The sequence below is a fragment of the Leptopilina boulardi genome, unplaced genomic scaffold (assembly GCF_019393585.1).
Source record: "Leptopilina boulardi isolate dan_hultmark-lab unplaced genomic scaffold, ZJU_Lbou_2.1 LbouV2_191, whole genome shotgun sequence".
Lineage (NCBI taxonomy): Eukaryota > Metazoa > Arthropoda > Insecta > Hymenoptera > Figitidae > Leptopilina > Leptopilina boulardi.
In genome coordinates this window covers 92,282-104,713 of record NW_026137742.1, presented here as the reverse complement: position 1 = coordinate 104,713, position 12,432 = coordinate 92,282, and positions in this window count along the sequence as shown.

Here is a 12,432-nt window from a genome sequence, read left to right as displayed (position 1 = left end):
CTATTTATTTATTTTTTTTTCTCTCTCAGTTTTATATCATTATCATTCGGGGGGGAGTATGTGGGGAATGCTTTATGTTCCCCCACTATATATAGATATACGGGCTGACGCCATACTTGGCAACCGTTGCTAAGAGAACCAGATAAGTTAGTTCGATTAGAGAAGTCTTGCGAGTAACACGTGCTGTCGTATCATTACTGTAAAATGATAAATAAATTATTAATTATATAAATAATATTCGGTAACAAGTTTTATTTGTTAACCCGTGTTTATTCGTTGGAGAACAATAGTATGTTTATACATTATTGTTAATAACAATTCTCCACAAGTCCAATTGGGCTACATGAATTTTTAAATTTTGGCGGGAAATTTAAAATTTTATTTAATAATTCAAATTTGCTTGGCCGCCATTTTGTTTTACCGACCAAGTTAATTGATCGATACCTCAACAGATGGCGTTACTATTTTTATGATGAAAATTTATTATTATAAAATTTATTATCAATATCAATTATTATTTTCTTATTTTTTATTAAATTAGTTGTTTAATAAGAAGTTAAGGTAAGTTTAATTATTTATTAACTTTTATTATAACTGTTTTTATATTTAATAATGATTATTGCTTATTAATTATTTACAACTCTTTTATTTATTAAATATAAATACTTATGATTTATTTAATATGAATTATTATTAAAACTTATTATTTCTTACTGTTTCAATATATATTAAATTTATTACAATTATTAAATATTAATGTATTCTATAATATATCACTCAACTTTATATTATACAATATTTATTTCAAATTGAAATTCGCGCCAAGTAGAATTTCATTTTCGATATTCTCGAATCGATATTCTATTGTCCCTGAGAAATGGAATATTCTCATTGGTTAATTCCTTTGATAATATAATTATATATTTTATGATGAAATTTTAATTAAGAAACTATTTTATAATAAACTTTAACTGTAAATTATTTATTGCGACATCCCTGAGTCGCCATGTTTTCATACAACCTAACCTTTGATTTTAAAAAAACCGGCTTCGCACGTGCACGAGACAATTTTCATATGGTAAGTATAATAATTATTAAGTATTATAAATTATAAATAACATATACAACTTTATATTAATTTCTGACTCAATTTTCAATAATAGGTTCCAAGTCAATACAAAATTTACTGTTTTTGTAAAAACATCAATTGCAGATTTACTAAAATGCAACGAAATTCTGTAAGTATATTTTTTTTCTCTATTTCACATATCAAACAAAGCCATCATTCCAATTATTTATCTATCAATTTGATTTTCTATATATTTTTTAACCTCTCAAGTAAAACTCTCCTTTTAATTTTTTATGTTTCAATTTTCTTTTCTATTTATTGTATAACCTCACCTGTCAAGCTATTCTTCCAATTTTTTGTCAATTTTATTTTCTATATACACTACCGTCCGAAATTGTGCGAACTCTGCTTTTTCAACAACTATAAAACTGTTCAAATCTTCAAAAATATTAAAACTAAAATTTTTTCCTCTTTATTTTATTAAAGCTAATAAAATTCTGAAAGAAATGACACCTTGACAAAGAGAATGTGTTAATTTTTCAATTAGATATCTAAGAAAAACCCAATTTTCAATGTTTTTACTATTTTTTTTATTTCTCTGGCAAAAATTAATATTTTTAAACGTTCTTAAGCTCATTGAAATCGTATTTTGTTATGCAATTCAAATTATATAAAACAATTCATGTACACATTCTTCGCTAGCGTATGCAAACCGTGAAAGTTGGCTCATAAAATGTCAAAAAATTTAAATTTAATTCTACAATAAAATATAATGTTTAAAAATCAAGTAAATATATCATTCTAAACTTCTCTGATTTATGTAAGTAAATTTAAGATTTATACATTTTACTGATCATTTTTTGTCATATAAATATTAATCACAATTTTTTGACATTTCATGAGCCAACTTTCAGGGTTTGCATACGCTAGGGAAGAATGTGTACATGAATTGTTTTATATAATTTGAATTGCATAACAAAATACGATTTCAATGAGCCTAAGAACGTTTAAAAATATTAATTTTTGCCAGAGAAATAAAAAAAATAGTAAAAACATTGAAAATTGGGTTTTTCTTAGATATCTAATTGAAAAATTAACATATTCTCTTTGTCAAGGTGTCATTTCTTTTAGAATTTTATTAGCTTTAATAAAATAAAGAGGAAAAAATTTTAGTTTTAATATTTTTGAAGATTTGAACAGTTTTATAGTTGTTGAAAAAGCAGAGTGCGCACAATTTCGGACGGTAGTGTATTTTTTTTAACATCTCAAGTAAAACTATCATTTAAATTTATCTTTCACTTTTCTATTTATCTTATAACCTCACCTATCAAACTATCCTTTTAATTTTTTATCTTTCAATTTTCTTTTCTATTTATCTTATAACCTCACCTGTCAAACTCTCCTTTGAATTTTTTATTTTTCAATTTTTAGTTTACATTTATATTTTTATTTATCTTATAACCTCACCTGTCAAACTCTCCTTTTAATTTTTTATCTTTCAATTTGAGTTTACATTTATATTTTCTATATATTTTATAACCTCATCTGTCAAGCTATCATTCCAACTTTTTATCAATTTTATTTTCTTTATATTTTTTAACATTTAAGTAAAATTATCATCTAAATTTTTTATCTCTCACTTTTCTTTTCCATTTATCTTATAACCTCACCTATCAAAATCTCCTTTTAATTTTTTATCTTTCAATTTTAGTTTACATTTATATGTCCTCTCTTATAACCTCTCAAGTGAAACAATACTTTTAATTATTAAATTATCAATTTTATTTTCTATCTCTCCTATGATATCTCTAGTGAAACTATTATTTAAATTATTTCTTTTGTAAATTTTAAGTTTATATTTTTTATTTCAAATTATTTTATGTTTTTACTTATTATAGTGATTTTTAATCATATTTCATTTTTAAAATTACTATCTTTTTTAATAAAGTTTATTTTTAATTAAAAGATTATTAATGAAAAATGTTGTAGGTTGACCTGAATGCAAAACTTGAAGGTATGAGAACAATGGAATATGATCCTGAGAACCCGTCACTGTTTGGAAAGAACCGCTGGGACCAACAACCCGTAGATGATTTACCGATTCTTCCAAACAATATTTTGGAAGAAGTTTTAGGAATGGAGGATAAACAAATGGAGGCGGTTATTTTAAATGAAATAGATGGAAAACAGAATGAACCTTTGGATCTATCTATTCAAGGTGAAAATGAACGGGAAGCAACGCAAGCTTTACTTCTATTAGCTGAAGCACCAGTTCATAATTGTTTTATATATGATCATTCTACTGATACCAATCCCTGGATTAGAAACAGGACTCGTCCGCGGATGCTCATTCCACCACCACCTGAAATATCAAATAAGACTCTTTTGCCGATTACAACACCTGATGCAGTATCACAGGATATACCAATTTCAACACCTCGAACAGTGCAAAGGGATGTACCAATTCGTCGACGAATTGCCCACATTCCAAGGCATGCTCATCATGCACCTCAAACAGCGCCACGTGTTGCACAATTACAACCTCCAGCTCAATCACGTGCAATACTAATTCATGCTCGACCTTTAAGGACTACAGCAAAACAACGGCTTACGAAAGCCATGAAGTCACTGGCTACTGCTTGTCAAAGGAAACGGAGTTAATATATCTTTTATTTTATTTTCAATTTACTTATTTACATAATTCTCATTTTTTTTATTTATATAATTTGAGATAGAAAGAAGATACTAAATAACATTTGTTAGGTTATGTTTCTTTTAAAATTTATACGTTTTTTCAGTTTTATATTTGCTAAGCAAAAATATTAATGTTATTTAGTATCTTATTTCAATTTCCTTTCACTAGGCTTGACTAAATATAGTATGAGAAAATGCAACATAATTTTTTTAATTTTTACTACTAGTTTTGAAAAAGAATTTTTTAAAAAAATTTTGTTTCTGTTTAATATTGTAATGTTTATATTTTTTATTATGTAGCATGTTTGATTTTTTATGTTTCTCTACTACTAATTTTGTGAATGAATGTTATATCTGTCTACTATTATCTTTATTCATCAAGATTTGAAGTTGTCGACTATTATAATATTTATAATTTTTATCATGTAACATGTTTAATTTTTTAAATTTTATATTTATCGTTTCTTTATATATTATTTTACTTAAATATGCATATGTAAAAAATTCGTTTAGTTTTTAACCATATACATAGTTATATGTATATAACTGTACATATGTATATTGAATATATTTAATTATTTTTTCTTATTTCCCTTGTTATTATTTAATAAACGACCGAGTTGTAAAATCAAAATTCTTATTTTATTTTCACGTGTTATATTATATTTTTGCATGAACTTTAAAATATTTTCTCATATTTATTTTTTAACATATTCAATAACATTCATTCAATAATGATCTAACATCATTTCAACATTGATTTTAATTAACTTCATAACTTTATTATTTTACCATTTTTAAATATAGTTCAACTTTGATATAAAATAATATATATTATTAAAATTCAACTATTCATAACTCTTAAATTAAACTGTACTTTATATTTCAACTTACACTTATCATAATTTTTAAAAATAAATTAATTTATTTATATTAAAATTTCCAATTATGTATTATGTTATATCTGACTAAATAGAATTAAGATATTAAATAACCATAATTTATTCCTTTATATTTATCATGATACATATTCAAATTTAAATTTCGCGCGTTATCGACAGTGTGCTCGTATCATAGTGATTCCACCTTATACCGCTAGCAGCACATGTCAATATGAGCGCGTGGTGGGGAGATGCCCATAAGAGTCGGAGCTCAACGGTGGAAGAGCATATTCTAGCAGTCGAGCGGTACTGAACGGTCCACAATGGAGGAAGACTGTAACTGCTACAGGTGTCATGTGATGAAGGTGTCGATACACAATGTGAGTATTAATACTATAATATAATATAATATAATATACTATAAGATAATATAATATAATATAATATAATATAATATAATATAATATAATATAATATAATATAATATAATATAATATAATATAATATAATATAATATAATATAATATAATATAATATAATATAATATAATATAATATAATATAATATAATATAATATAATATAATATAATATAATATAATATAATATAATATAATATAATATAATATAATATAATATAATATAATATAATATAATATAATATAATATATTATTTTTTAGTTGCAGAATCCTAACGATGAGGTGCCGTTCCCGACGACGCCACCGGGGACTCCACCCAGGTATCCATGGCACAGGTCAGAAACGCCACCATCCTGGGTAGAGTTGGGGACTCCACCACAGTCTAGAGCATCAACACCTCAACCCAGGGCACAGGCTACTCCACAGCTGAGGTCGCTGACGCCGTTGCCATGTGTACCTACGACCCCGCCAGGGACTCCATCAATTCCCATGTCGCCGACACCACCACCGCTTCCCAGGTCACCGACGCCACCCCGTTCATCAGGAGATCCTGGACGACGTCGTCATCGTCGTCAGAGGCGATATAATATTATAATTAATATTAACATTAATTTTTAATTTTTTAATAAACATGTTTATTTTGTATATCAGTATATGTTTATTTTACGCATGCGCGAATGGGTTGGGGTAAATGTAAGAGTGGAGTGTGCGAAAGGTAGGAGTGGGGGTAAAAGTTTTAGTGCGCATGCGCGAGCAAAATTTCGGGTATATATTCGGTATCGCCAGCGAATTTAGTCATTCTCTCTTCTGTTCGCAGGTGTTCCAGCAGCAGCAGTCTCCCTTGCCATTTACCGTCTTTTTTATTACATTGTCTTTTTTGTTAAACATTTACTGTCTTTTTTGTTGTACATTTACTGTCTTTTTTGTTAAACATTTACTTTCTTTTTTGTTATACATTTACTGTCTTTTTGTTATTTATATTTACTATCTTTTTTTTGTTATATTTACTGTATTTCTTAGGTTAAGTATTTAGTTTGTAAGTACGTTCTTGTCTAGGTTAAGTGTGTTTTTTTTCTAGGTTAAGTGTGTTCTTTTCTAGGTTAAGTGTATTTCTTGTGAATATATAGAGATGAAGCGGAAGGTCACAACCACCGAGGGACCACGTAAACATCCCAACTACAGGACCATCCTGGATGAGTGTGACGTCACCTTACCACTCATCAAGGAAGCTCTTGAGTTGGTGCCACAATTGAGTGACGTAGGTATAAGACGTACATTTATCGAGCGATGGGTTGCAGAATGCTCGAGACATGAAAATTTGCTGTCGAGCATTCTAAAATCGATGTACTTTACACATCAAAAGAAGAGATGTGTGTGCATTCTGCAATCCATCGTTCGATATCGGGCTTTATTCGAGTCGCACGTTGTAGATGGCGCTGGAATCGGTGATCCAGACATTAATAATCGCGTGCGCTGGGAAGAGTGTGAGACTGCTTTTGCATGTAGACTATATACTAATGCGGTCCTGAATCTAGTCCATATTGATATTAGCGCGTTTTTGGACGATGCGTCCAGGCTGTTTCAGGACCGCATTAGAGATGCTTTGAACAAGTACGGCCCCATTTTGATGTACGGTGTTCTCATCGCCAACTTTAAGAGGGTTGAGAATGGTGAAGAGGTTGTTAAGCCTATTCCTTTCGGATGCAAGGCTAACAGTATCTTCACCACAACCCTCTTAGATGATTGGTTCGATGAGAACATTAAACAGCCAATCTTGCGCAGCGTGGAAGAGTTTCACGCAAAGGGTTCGAATTGGAACCTTCAATCGATTATAAGGTTAGAAATTAATGTAAATAAATACAACCCTTTGCGTGCAAGCTCTTACATTCACTTACCTCCGCAAATTAAAAACAAGCATGCATGCATTAATGTTGTAAACAGGGACAACGAGTGCTTTAAGTGGGCGGTACTCTCAGCCTTGCATTCAAACGTGTCACATCCGGAGCGTGTTTCCAGCTACAATAAATTTAAAGATGAATTAAATTTTGAAGGGATTGAATTCCCAGTAGCGTTAAAAAATGTCCCAAAATTTGAAAAGCTGAATGACATCTCAATTAACGTCTATGGCCTTTCAAAGTTCTACGGTGACTTTTCGGTGCATCCTCTTCACCTTACTGCGGAGAAAAGAGATAAACATGTAAATCTCTTATACGTTGCGGATTCGTATGCGGATGAGAGTGTTAAAGAGAATGTAATATGCGATGATGGTGATTTCATGAATTTTCACTACGTGTGGGTAAAAGATTTATCGCCATTAGTGTTTAAGCAATTGTCTAATCGCAGAGAAAAGAAGTATATCTGCGACCGATGCTTGCACTATTTTTATTCTATAGAAAAATTAAATGAACACATCGAAAATTGTAAAAAGGTGAATGAGTGTAAAATTAAATTACCAAAGCCCGATAAGTGTACAATCACGTTTAAAAATTATAAAAATAAGGAAAAAGTTCCTTTTGTGATATACGCCGACTGTGAAAGTTTACTTCTTCCCGCCGATGAAGATGTAGACAATTTAAGTAAGACTGAAGTGTTCCAGCGACATAAATTGTTAAGCATCGGCTATTATATAAAATGTAGTTACGATGAATCATTATGTAAATATGTACCTTGTCCGAAGCATGAATCCGACCCTGCTAAATGGTTCACTGAGGAATTAAGGCAATTATCTGAAAAAATTGATGTCTTTAAAAATCCAATACAAATGACTGCCTTAACTCCTCAGGAAGTCAATGATTTCAAGCGAGCGACTATTTGTCACATTTGTCATCAGAAAATACCGGTGAATGTAAAGAAAGTCCGCGATCATTGTCACCTTACTGGCAAGTATAGGGGTGCTGCACATGAGTCATGTAATTTAAACTATCAAGATTGTCAAACGATCCCCGTAGTGTTTCACAATTTAAGTGGCTATGACGCACATTTTATAATCCACGCGATTTCGACGAGCTTTGAAGGGAAAATTGACCTCCTCCCCATTAACAAGGAGAAGTACATCTCCTTCACAAAACATGTTAAGGGGAGTGAGGTCAAATTAAGATTTATCGACTCGTTTCGATTCATGGCAGCATCCCTAGAAAAACTCGCATCGTACTTAGACGAGTATAAAATTGTAAACAGTGCTTTTACCAGTACGGATCAGGATAAAATTAAATTATTAACGCGAAAGGGTGTATTCCCTTATGAGTATTTAGATTCGCGGAGTAAGCTTAATGAGACTGAATTACCTCCTAAAGAGAAGTTTTACAGTACTCTTTACGATGCCGACATTTCTGATGAAGAGTATGAGCATGCGCAGCGTGTATGGTCCGAGTTTGATTGTCAAAATCTTAATGATTATGTACACTTGTACATGAAAACTGATGTATTATTGCTTGCAGATGTTTTTGAGAATTTCCGAGAACAATGTATTAAAGCGTACGGATTAGATCCAGCACACTATTATACAACCCCTGGTTTAACTTGGGATGCTATGCTGAAATATACATGCATAACATTGCAACTTATAACCGACATCGATATGATCATGTTTGTTGAGTCAGGTATCAGAGGTGGCATTAGTCAATGTTGCAACCGCTATGCCAAAGCGAATAATCCTTATATGGAGAAATTCGATGAAAACGAAGATACAAGTTATATAATGTACTTCGATGCCAACAATTTGTATGGCTGGGCAATGGCACATGCGCTCCCATATGGTGGCTTCAAATGGGTTGACAACGTTGATGAATCCTTTGACTTTAATGTACCTGACGACGCTTCAGTCGGGTACATTTTGGAAGTCGACTTGGAGTATCCTAAAGACATCCACGATACTCATAAAGATATGCCATTTTGCGCTGAAAGGGTTTTCGGGGTTTTCGGGGTCGCTGATTACAAATATGAGATCAAATTGACAATTTGACAGTTGACTGCTGTTAATTCAACTGTCAACTTCTATAAAAGACATTTATTTTTTATGAAAATAACTGTAGAAAGGTTTTTGGGGTCGCTGATTACGAATATGAGATCAAATTGACAATTTGACAGTTGACAGCTGTCAATTCAACTGTCAACTTCTATAAAAAACAATTATTTTTTATGAAAATGACTGTATAAGGCTTTCGGGATCACTGAACACGAATTTGATGTCAAATTGACAATTTAACAGTTGACAGCTGTCAATTCAACTGTCAACTTCTATAAAAAACAATTATTTTTTATGAAAATGACTGTATAAGGGTTTTCGGGGTCGCTGATTACGAATATGAGATCAAATTGTCAATTTGACAGTTGACAGCTGTCAATTCAACTGTCAACTTCTATAAAAAAACAATTATTTTTTATGAAAATGACTGTATAAGGGTTTTCGGGGTCGCTGATTACAAATATGAGATCAAATTGGCAATTTGATAGTTAACAGCTGTCAATTCAACTGTCAACTTCTATAAAAAACAATTATTTTTTATGAAAATAACTGTATAAGGGTTTTCGGGGTCGCTGATTACGAATATGAGATCAAATTGGCAATTTGATAGTTAACAGCTGTCAATTCAACTGTCAACTTCTATAAAAAACAATTATTTTTTATGAAAATAACTGTATAAGGGTTTACGGGGTCGCTGATTACGAATATGAGATCAAATTGGCAATTTGATAGTTAACAGCTGTCAATTCAACTGTCAACTTCTATAAAAAACAATTATTTTTTATGAAAATGACTGTATAAGGGTTTTCGGGGTCGCTGATTACGAATATGAGATCAAATTGTCAATTTGACAGTTGACAGCTGTCAATTCAACTGTCAACTTCTATAAAAAAACAATTATTTTTTATGAAAATGACTGTATAAGGGTTTTCGGGGTCGCTGATTACAAATATGAGATCAAATTGGCAATTTGATAGTTAACAGCTGTCAATTCAACTGTCAACTTCTATAAAAAACAATTATTTTTTATGAAAATAACTGTATAAGGGTTTTCGGGGTCGCTGATTACGAATATGAGATCAAATTGGCAATTTGATAGTTAACAGCTGTCAATTCAACTGTCAACTTCTATAAAAAACAATTATTTTTTATGAAAATAACTGTATAAGGGTTTACGGGGTCGCTGATTACGAATATGAGATCAAATTGGCAATTTGATAGTTAACAGCTGTCAATTCAACTGTCAACTTCTATAAAAAACAATTATTTTTTATGAAAATAACTGTATAAGGGTTTTCGGGGTCGCTGATTACGAATATGAGATCAAATTGACAATTCGACAGCTGTCAAATCAACTGTCAAATTTATAAAAAGTGATTAATTTTAATGAAAATAATAGTATAAGGGTTTTCGTGGTCGCTGATTACGAATATGAGATCAAATTGACAATTTGACAGTTGACCACATATTCGTATTCAGCGACCTCGAAAACCCTTATACAATTATTTTCATTAAAATTAATCACTTTTTATAAATTTGACAGTTGATTTGACAGCTGTCGAATTGTCAATTTGATCTCATATTCGTAATCAGCGACCCCGAAAACCCTTATACAGTCATTTTCATAAAAAATAATTGTTTTTTATAGAAGTTGACAGTTGAATTGACAGCTGTCAACTGTCAAATTGTCAATTTGATCTCATATTCGTAATCAGCGACCCCAAAAACCTTTCTACAGTTATTTTCATAAAAAATAATTGTCTTTTATAGAAGTTGACAGTTGAATTGCCAGCAGTCAACTGTCAAATTGTCAATTTGATCTCATATTTGTAATCAGCGACCCTGAAAACCCTTATACAGTTATTTTCATAAAAAATAATTGTCTTTTATAGAAGTTGACAGTTGAATTGACAGCTGTCAACTGTCAAATTGTCAATTTGGCATCAAATTCATGTTCAGCGATCCCGAAAATCCCCGAGTAACAAGATTTGGGTGGTTTGCACAGTTTTTGGAAGCAGAAATATAATTTTATTGAGTAAATGTTAGAACGCCATTCGCAAAAAGTACCAAAAATTGTCGACTTTAAATTTCGAAAAAACTGTTTGAATGTTTAAAAAAATAATTTTTTCGTGTCACATACGTCTTGCTTAATCTCAAAAAATATAAAAAGTAAGTTATAGTTAGTTAATTATGTGGCTGGTTGGAAGACATGCAATGCATTGAAGTCAATGGAGCGAATCAGTTTTTTTAACATAACTTTTCAAAAATTAATTTTTCAAAAGTTATGTTAAAAAACTGATTCGCTCCATTGACTTCAATGCATTGCATGTCTTCCAACCAGCCACCATTCTGAAAAGTGACGTCACGCTACGTCACAAGTTGGACTGCCTTATAGCAACTTTTTAAGAAGCAACTGTGCGTCGGCCTTTACGAATATGCATACGCTTGATTTAAATTTGAATTTTATTCTGCGTCTGCGTAATCAGTCTACAGTGTTCATGTCCATTAGTTTCATGCCTCGTTGTTTTCCTCAAATTAAAAATGTTCGCGTATGTAAAATATTTGGACTCCTGTCCAAACAAAGTGATTGATAAAGATAAACAAATTGTGCCAGTTGAAGATATTATAAATTTTCAAAAATATGAAAAAAATAATTGTCAAGAGTTCCGAATTAAATGCGGAGAAAAATTAATTAATTAATTATTGCATTAAAATGTTTTTCTTATTATAGTTTTTATTTTATTGATAATATAAAAATGTCACTTAAAACTTTAATTAGAGAACTCCATGAAATATAGTTTTAAATTTCATATCAATCTGGAATTTTCTTCCATGTGGTTAAGATGTTGAACATCATATTTTTAAATTCATTTTTTCATTCTCTGTTAATTTTTTAATTATTACTTCTAATCTTTTCATAACGTAAATGTCCTAATTTCTAAACATGGATCAATTTGTGCACAATTACTTTTTAGTGTACAAAAAAAAGTAAAATCAAAGTAGGTGGTGTGATAAACATATATTTTTTGTCGTGATTCGTGTTTTCTAATCATAGTTTACTGTAATATTGAAATTAAATATTAATAAAAAAGTTATAGTTTCTTATATTTTAATAACGAAATAGACATTATAATGAATCCTTACAGTATTTATGTGATATTCACATAATTTTGTCTCAATATATGAAGAATCTTTTGAAAAAACTTGCGGAGAATATTTATATGTAAAACCAGAACAATCGCATGATCTTAAGAACTTGAAAGTCTTTTGGTTGGTGTGCACACCGGAACAGAATAATTTCAGTATAATTTGAATTCATGTTTAAGAATCCAATATTATCAGAAATTTTTTTTTTTAATAATAAAAATTAATTATTTTATAATTTTAATTAATATTTAATATTTTC